A 9,507-nucleotide genomic window follows, 5' to 3' on the forward strand; every position below is an offset into this window, starting at 1 on the left:
GCACCTGAGGGCTCAAACCTCTCAGCTAGGAAGGGTGGAAATGGTCACACGGCCTGGAGCCCATGACCAGGAGCCCCACTGCGGAAAGACAGTCAGCAGTGTCCTCTCTCTAACTTGTCTGAGGAGTCAAGAAGATGGTCATTACCCAAAATATGAAGTGGCTGGCACGTCGTAGAATTTTCTAGTTGATTAGCCCATGACTCACAGAGATACCAAGTGTGCAGCCAGTGTCACAAGATCACAGAGGTGTCGTTTTCAGGAGCTGACCCCTGGGCTCAGGTTTTTCTTGACCCGCATTCAGGGGTCAGATTTCCTTTCTTCATGTGCTTTTATTTCTTGCTTATAGACTCATTCATCTGAATTTAAATTGCTAAACAATGTTTTATGCTAATTCTCTACCCCTCACGGATGCCGAAGACCTAAGACAAACTACACGTAAGTTGCGTTTGTTGCCTTCCCAGTTAGAATACTTGGTTCCTATTCTGCCAGGCCCTGGCTACACAACCTAGAGCTGTGTTTTCCTTCCTTTGGGCCTCATTTAAATTCGGAGTATATTAGAGATCTTTAGAGTCTTACTCTGGACTACAACAAAACAATTTTTCCAATAGAAACTCTCTTGTAGACTGAGATCTCTGCTCTCTCTCCCGCCAGAGGGTAGTTAGTTTTCTGACTGGTAAATTATAATACTTTCAAGGAATCATTCTTTTTTTATAAAAAAAAATGCTGAGAATTTTAGGAATCAAGATAAAAATACTGGTAAGACCGAATAAACATTTCATGCAAAGCATTTAAGCAGTGCATTATCTCTCAGTATAGTACATTGTTTATTGGCTCATTTTATCATTCATGAGCCAGAGTCATAGATTTAATTACTGACATGCAGGCGAAGACAGCCTTCACCACGCAGGGTTATAAAGCTGCTATTAAGTGTGTCCTAGCCTCCCGCTGTGCCGGCTGCTGCAGACAGCTATAATTGAGCTTTGCTTTCCTTCCCTGCTAAACATTGCCCCTCACGTATACAACCAGACAGGGCAGAACAAACAGATCCATAAAACCTTGTGCTTTGTTGCAAACAGAGAGGTCTTTATAAAAACAAATTCTAGCAGTAAGGACAAACTTTGACTTCTTAGCAAGATCATCTCCTCTCTGGTCCTGTCTTTCCATTTGTAAGCTGAGGGAGCTTTTCCCCTGCCTGCTTTTCCCATTCTAGGAACTCTCATCAAGGCTCAGCATGTGTGAGCCACACAGATTTTAAACTCCTGCTCCCTGTCCTCAATCAGGTAGAGAGGAATGGCCCGGGTGACACTGTCCTGGGCCAGTGTGGGTCCAGGAAAGACCCTGTCATGAAGTAGAAAAAGTGTCCGATTTCAATGAGGAGTCCGTGGTGTCTCGAACAACACTGACCTGGATTGCGTAATAGCAAACATCAGTCACGGAATGACCCAGGATCCCCTCATGGCAGGCACTCCACGGATGCTTCTTAACTGTCACAAGGGCTTGGTGGTAGGTATTATTGATTCCATCTTGCAAGTGAGAAACCAGAGCTCAGAAACACCCAATAACTTACCTGGATAGGCAGAGCCAGCAAGCAGCAAGCCAGGGACCACGACACGCCTTTGTCTCAGGAGTGACCTGTTACTCCTTTGTGTACCTCAGATTCTCTCCATCTTCCTCTACTGATGTTTCTGTACTAGAGGATCTGACACTGAGTAATGCAAAAAGAAATGAGGCTTATTTGGACCAAGACTCTAGAGGTTGGGAAATTCAAGCACCATGGTCAGCATTGGTAAGGGTGTGTCTGTGTCCAGCAGTGACAGAGAACAGAGGGACGGAGGTGTGTGCGGAGAGGAGAAGGAAGCCAGTGAGCCAGCAGAGGAAGCTAATCGTGCTGCCGCAGCCCGGTGTCTCAGGCGCTGGTCTTAGGAGACCCGACCTTCCACTGGGTACTAATGAGTTTCCAAGTGGGCACACACGTGACCTAATTACCTCCCCTAGGCCTCAGCCCACTCCACCGCTGATACTGGGATCCAGCATCCCAGCACTTGAAGCTTTGTGGGACAAACTGCAGCCACACAGTCACACCCCCCACTGCATGCATGGAAACGAACCTAATTCCTCAGAAATGTTTATTAAATCAGAAAAAAAAAAAAACCCAGAAAATAACCTTGAAGAAATATCTTATGAATCCAAGGAGTAGTTACGTTTTATGAGATAAAATTAATTCCCGGATTTAACTCCTTAAATTCCCTGTCCTCTCTCTAACGAACACTTCCTGGTATGAGTTGTGGACTCCACGCAGGACCACAGCACCTGGGACCCTTTGGCATCTACGGCGGATCCCTGGCCTTGTCTTCTCCTCCCGCCAAGGGGCCAGGGGAACAGGATCTGATGAGCTTCTTGAACTGTTTGGTCACAACCTTGTTCTCTCCAAGCACAAGCAGGACAAAACCAGCTCTGGTCCTCTGATTCTGGGAAAGATGCATGCTATGGTTTGTTCTGGGAAAAAGAACAACAACGTAGAGGAGATCTGGAACGTAGCATAGAAACAAATACCATGTTGGTGAAAAGAAATGGCTATGTAGCTGTGCATTCTTGGACAATGTTCTACCAGCTGACTTGTGAAAGTGTTGACCACCTCTGTGCATCTCATTCTTTGTCTTGTGTAGGTCACATAGTCAAACCCACCTATTATTAGTGTCAGGAATAGGTCACCATTGTTTTCATGTATATTCTCCCACTAAATCATTAAAAAGCACTTCTCATGTGGACGGCAACCCCTCCCTTCCATGGAGAGGGCAAACCTGCACAGATGTATGTGCTCCGATCCAGCTGACGAGGGTCCGGGTTTTCCAGCTGCACATCCCCACAGTACTCACCCAGCCTGAGTGAGCTCTTTGCCTGCAGCCCACGAAGTGTCTGCCTTGCACAGGCTGCTAATTACCAGTCAAAATGGAAATATTGCATGAGATGTCCATATGAGGGTGTTTTCTTTTCTTCTTTTTCCTTCTCTAAGTTCAAACATTTGTTATGAGTCCTGCTGACTTGAGGTCATAATCTAGACACTGCGTGCCTCCTGTATAACTGTGTCCTTGGGTAGGTATTTCCTGCCTTCTTTTACTTGGGAAAGAAACAAATACATTTTTGGGACACCTATTATTCCCTTCTGAGTATGACCAAACCATAACAGACACATCGGCCTCGAGGGGTTCTTATCAGGACTAGATAATACAGTTAATGTCAACAGGTACAAGTGTAGACAGAATCTATTTTTCTCTAATCTAAAATACCGCACGCCCTCACCCCGTGTGTGTCTGTGTGTGTGTGTATTGTGTGCTACTCTGTAAGCCTCACTGTTGCTGCAAAAAGACAGGGACCTTGTCTAATCATTCTCTGCGACTTAAATGCCAAGCACTCATCAGGGAAGCATCTTGGTGAGTCCGAAGTGGAGCCCAAGGAGCAAGGCCAGCCTAAGGCTCCGCACCGACCTGATCTTCAAGGACTCTGAACTCCGACGTACACAGGGTCACATGTGCTGTGCTCTTTGGAACACAGAAATGATGAATGCGCCCTCATGGGGATAGGTCACTTAGTCTCGGTAACTGAACTAATTATATTTCAATGTAAATGTGTCAGCTAACACAAACGAAAACAATTGGAGACTGATAATTCCTTTTTCTTATGCACAGCTGGGAAGCAGCTCTAAGATCCACCATAGCATGAGGTGAGAGATGAACACTGTGGTAAATATTTCAGGTCCTTTGGAAGTGACAGCTTCTTTTAAGAATGATTCTACATTAAAATATATATATATATATCATATTTTATATTTATATTATGTATAACATATATGTTCCTCCACTTGAGAAAAACTTATGTGAATATCAGCATAAAAATAACACAAGTATTATGAGATTCCTGCTGCATTGAGCACATGGAATGCGGAGAAAAAGTCGCAAACAGATTTGCTTCATAAAGGAAGAGTGGTCTCCGGAGAAAAGCATTTGAATTACATTTGAATAATACCTATGTTTTTTTGGAGCAGAGAAGGGGACATAGGAAAAGAAAACACTGGCAGTCTGCATACTTACAAGTGAAATAAATCAAACTCACATGTGTAAATATCGTATTGTCTCCTTAGTGTAAGAGACTGAAAGAGTAAATAAGACACAAAATCTTCATTAAAAATTGTGAAAGGGTAAGAAACTGCTCAAAGGGGAAAGATAACTTGGACAGGGAAAAGGAGAAAAGAAGGGAGGGAAAAGAAAAAGATATAAGTTTGTCTATACACACTTAAAGTAGCTAAGATGACTGCTACCAATTGTTAGTCCTTTGAAAAAAGTTAATATTCATAGGATTAGATCAATTTTTTATTTTAAAGAGATTAAGACAAAAGACGATATAACAAAGCAGATCAGATCAGAACAATGCAAGCAACACAGCATTTTACCACAAGACAACCCACAATTAACAATAACTACCATAATGTCTCTTTCTTTGAAATAGTTGAGCAAAACTTCATATACGATAGCATGAAACGTAACAAAACAGTATAAAACCATTCAAGAGAATGGAAACATTACAGACAGGGCATTCAGAACCAAATAACAGAGGATGAACAATGGCTACTATATTATCTCATTCTCCACAGAAAATTTGTTTATACTATCACACATAATAAAATCTAATAAGATATAATATGATAGAACCAATGGAAGCAGAAGACAAAAGCACAGTAGGACTTCAGAGTAAGGTGATATTAAAGCAGCACTGGCTATTATAATGTCTTGTTCTCTTCAAAATAGCTGTTTATACTATCATAGATAATAAAATCAAATAAATCAGGATAAAACCATTCCAACTAATGAATGCAAACATTATAAGGTTTCAAAGCAATGTAATGGGGAATCATGATTACCATAAACTCTTATGTACTTATCATTTCTGACACAAGGGAGACTATATGATATTTATACATGTGAGTTTGATTTATTTTGCTTATGAGTATGGTCTCAAGTTGCACGTATTTATTTATAAATATCTCAATGTGATCATTCTTTATAGCTGAGTAGTACACCATTGTATAAAGATACCACAATTTTTTTACCCATTCCTCAGTTGATGGACACTTAGGTGGTTTCCAAGATCTGGCTATTACAAATTGTGCTGCTATAAACATGGGTACGCATATATCACTGTGGTATGATGTTTTCAGTTCTTCTGGGAATATGCCTAGAAGTGTAATAGCTGGATCAGATGGGACTTCCAATCCCATCTTTTTGAGGAGTCTCCAGATTTATCTCCACAGTGGTTGCACCAGTCTATACTCCCACCAAAGGATTAGATCAATTTTGCATGTTTACATCTGGTAATCTGAGTGACTCTTTTGAAGATAACCACACAAAATAACAGCCTTAGTTACGTTCCTAACACCTTGTTTTGAAAGCCTATCTTGTTATCATTTTGGGTTTTTTGCTATTATTGTTTATTTGTCTCTTTGGTTTCTTGTTTTTCTTTTATTTTTCATTTTGTTTTGTTTTTCCTCTTTAAAATAAAGTAAAATTAAATTAAATTTAAAAAGCACTGGCAGTCTTTAGGTTGTGGAAGGCATCCAAATAGGCATTTGCAAGAATCTTCAGTATTTAAAGAAGTAGAAAGTTACCAGGTCTTAGTTACTGTCTTAGTTACTTTTTATTTGTCACTGAGACAAAATATTTCATGCACAAAGTTGGGAAAGGAAAGGTTTATTTTTTATAGTTTTTGGAGGTTTTATTCTATGCTTAGTTGGCGCCAAGGCAGGGTGGCATGGCAGGGCTGCAGTTCACGGCAATTGCAAACAGCAAGGTGGAAACCAGCAAGAAAGCGAAACGTGCCTTCTTCCTGCCATTACGTCACATCCTGGCTCCACCCCTATGTGGGTGTAGCACTGACACCATCAATCCAAGCACTATATAATGAACCAATCACAAATGCATAATGCAAACACATGAGGCCTGGGGGTCACATAACCCATGACGTTTCACCCCTAGCACCCAGGACTCATGCACACCCTTTATACAAAAGATATTTAGTTTATCTCTAAGAGTTGCCAAAGTTTTAACAGTTTCAGCATTGTTGAGAAGTTTAAGTCTCAAGTTTTTGTTTTTGTTTTTGTTTTTTTTACGATCTATGGCAAACTCTTAATTGTAATCCTCTATACAAATGAAATGAAATAAGGTTTTTGAAATGCAAAAGCACAAGATAGACATTATCATTCTAAAAGTTACAAACGGGGAATATAAAGCATTGGAAACAAAGCAAGTCTAACATCCAGCAGAAGGAACATTAAGTCCTAGAGTTTTATGGTCAGCATTTGAAGCAATCTGTTTGTAAGCTCTAAAAGGCTTGGGTGATTTTACCCTAATGGCACTTTTAGGGATTTTAGCTCTTGTAGCTTTTTTAAAGAAACCTTCTCTGTTGGCTTTTTGTAGCTTTTTTAAGATGATCTATGCTTTTAGCTTTTTTAAACTTTTGGGGTCTCCGTTGCACCTTTGGTTTTATCCTTACATCATTATAAATTGCCTTCTCCAGGGGCACACTGCTTGGCCTCTCAGTCCCTTTGCAATTGAGGTGGAAGACATCTTATCCTCAGAATTTGTGTATTTTTTTTTGCACCTAAAATCAGCACCATGTGGATGCCACCAAGGTTTGCTGTCAGCTGGAGCAGTAGCCAGGCTTTTTCTTTTATCTTTTTTTTTTTTTTTTTTTTTTTTTTTTTTTTTTTTCTGTAGAGGTCAATTGCCTGAATTGCTGGGCTCTGTGAACCTGATTGTGAAGAAAGGTTTTTTATGTTGTTACCATTGTGGAACCTTATGTGGCTGCCACCATTGTGGAACCTTATGTGGCTGCCACCATTGTGGAACTTTATGTGGCTTCTGTCATTTTGAAGCATGGAACCTGCAGCTTTTTTTTCTGAGCAAATTCTTTCATATTTTTAGTTTTGAGGCTGCAATGGGTGGAGACTTGCTGCTTTTGGGATGCCCTGTGGCCATCTTTTTTATCTTTTTTTTTTTTTTTTCAGCAATCAAAGTCTCAGTTTTATCTTTATAATCCCCACAGCTTTACTGAAGTTTTTTGGTTTTTTTTGTTTTTTTTTTTTGTTTTTTGGTCAAACTCACAGCCTTGTAAGTGGCTCTTTTGGGGCTCTTTGCTCTTGATTTGCAACAGAAAGCTGGCTAAAAGCCTGCATCAATAGTATGCCACAGCCTCAACATTTGACAGCCTTGAAATTTTCTGTGCTAGGTTAATCAGTCTATTGCCCTTAGTTTCAGTCTCAGGCAAAGTCTCTGGGCATGAGCAAAATGTAGACAAACTTTTTGCCAAGCCATAACACACATCGTAGGGAGTCTAACAACCAATGCAATCCTTCTTCCCAGCAGAAACCTATCACACCTGGTCTTTACCATCAGGCTTTCTATCAGCCTTTTGGTCTCCTGAGCTCTGACCAGAATCTCCTCTACAGAATAGCCTAAGTTGCTCCAGCTGTATGCATCTAGGCTACATGTCTGAACTTTTTCAAACTCTGCCCACAAGCCATTTCCAAAGCCTCTCAAAAAACATGGTCAGGTATAGTCATAGCAAATGACCCCACTCCTGGTACCAAATTTTGTCTTAGTTACTTTTTATTTGTCACTGAGACAAAATATTTGACAAAGTTGGGAAAGGAAAGGTTTATTTTTTATAGTTTTTGGAGGTTTTAATCTATACTTAGTTGGCTCCAGGGCAGGGTGGCATGTTGGGGCTGCAGTTCATGGCAGCTGCAAACATCAAGGCAGAAACCAGCAAGAGAGAAGGACACACAGTTTTTATGCCATTATGTTGTATGTTGGCTCCACCCCTATGTGGGTGTAGCATTGAAACCATCAATCTAAGCCCTAGACAATGAACCAATCACAAATGCATAATGCAAACACATGAGGCCTGGAGGCCACTGACATAAACCATGACACTTACCTTCAGTAAAATGCAGGAGAGACAAGGAGTGGCCACTATGGCTCTTGTTTAATATATAAAAACATATACATACATGTGTTTTCCCCACCCTCGGTCACTGTATTCCAGCACTAATGCATTTACATCCCCTCACCAACTCAACCTCGAATCTAAGGCCCCTTCTATCAACCCATAGCTGCCAGGGATGAGGCTCTGATATGGACAAATGGGTCCACTTAGGGGTATGCATGTAGGCAGTGCACATGGTCAGCATCTTGGGGCCCTCAGAACCATCTATGATGTCCACAGAACCAATCAGTTTGTGACAAGTTCCAGATACCAACCTGAGAGGGAGTGGTCCTCAAAACATGATAAAAAGGGTGGGAACAAATACCCACAGGTACTAGTCTTTCCAAAGCTCCTACCCCCATCTCACTGGGCAGCTCTCTGTCCTCTACTTCTCTCTTATGCAGAAAATAAAATGTTTTCCCTTTTAAACTTTGTCCCTTGGTCACTGGTGCTAAGTTTGCCACCCCAGCTGGCTGTGAAATGGCAGCTCAGTGCACACCCTGGACATCACAATTTCACTTCCAAACCCGTAAACTGAAGTTGGTATAATTTAAAAAGACAAAAATACAGCATGTTTTGGGAATAATTTAAACAAGTAACTTTCAAATAAAATGTTCTTAAAGTCTCATTTGTGATAGGAATAAGAACCTAAAGATACAGGGATAACTAACAAAATAAGTACAAAGCATACAACAAGTAAAACTACCAACTATTGCTGATGGACACTCAGGGATCAGCAGATTGAAAGTTCAAAGTATTCTCTCAGTTCTACTCAAATTAATCTATTTTTGGTAAAAATCTCAAACAAAATTTTTGCAAATTTGTTTGGACAAATGTAAAGTTGATTCTAGAATTTATATGGAAATGCAAAGAACTTGAACTGAAGAATAAACATTGCTTCATTTAAAAACATAAAAATCACAAGATTATTCCTGGTATAAGGATAGACAGTGAAAGAGAATACAGTCTAGACACCACACACACACACACACACACACACACACATGCATGCACACTCAACTGAAAGTCAGCAACTAAGCCAAGATGATCCAATACAGGAAGGGTGGTCTTCTCAACATCGTGTCCTGGAACAAATGAATGTCCGCATTTTAAAAAGCAAACTTCAATTCTTATTTCACACTGAAGGGAGCAGGCAGAAGTTGGGCAGATAAGGCACAAGTCCTAAATGGATGACCTAAAGTCACCTGAGTGTCAGACTTATGTGAGTGAACACACCAGAAAGCTCACACAGCTACCTTAAGCAAACTGGCTGTCAAGGCACAATGAAATGCAGGGGACGAAGAACAGGTCCTCAGCACATGGAAAAAGCCACAGAGGAAGTGAAATACAAACCAAGCAGCTTGCTTTCTGGATGTCAAAGGTCTGTCTGAAACCAGGAGCACCCTGCTTTCCGTCATGTTCATTGGCCCCAAAAACTTTACAAAAGGCCAGTGGACTTAATTAGCTGTG

The sequence above is a fragment of the Cavia porcellus genome, unplaced genomic scaffold (assembly GCF_034190915.1).
Source record: "Cavia porcellus strain 051 isolate PalLab524CR breed Dunkin Hartley unplaced genomic scaffold, mCavPor4.1 scaffold_1, whole genome shotgun sequence".
NCBI classification, from domain to species: domain Eukaryota; kingdom Metazoa; phylum Chordata; class Mammalia; order Rodentia; family Caviidae; genus Cavia; species Cavia porcellus.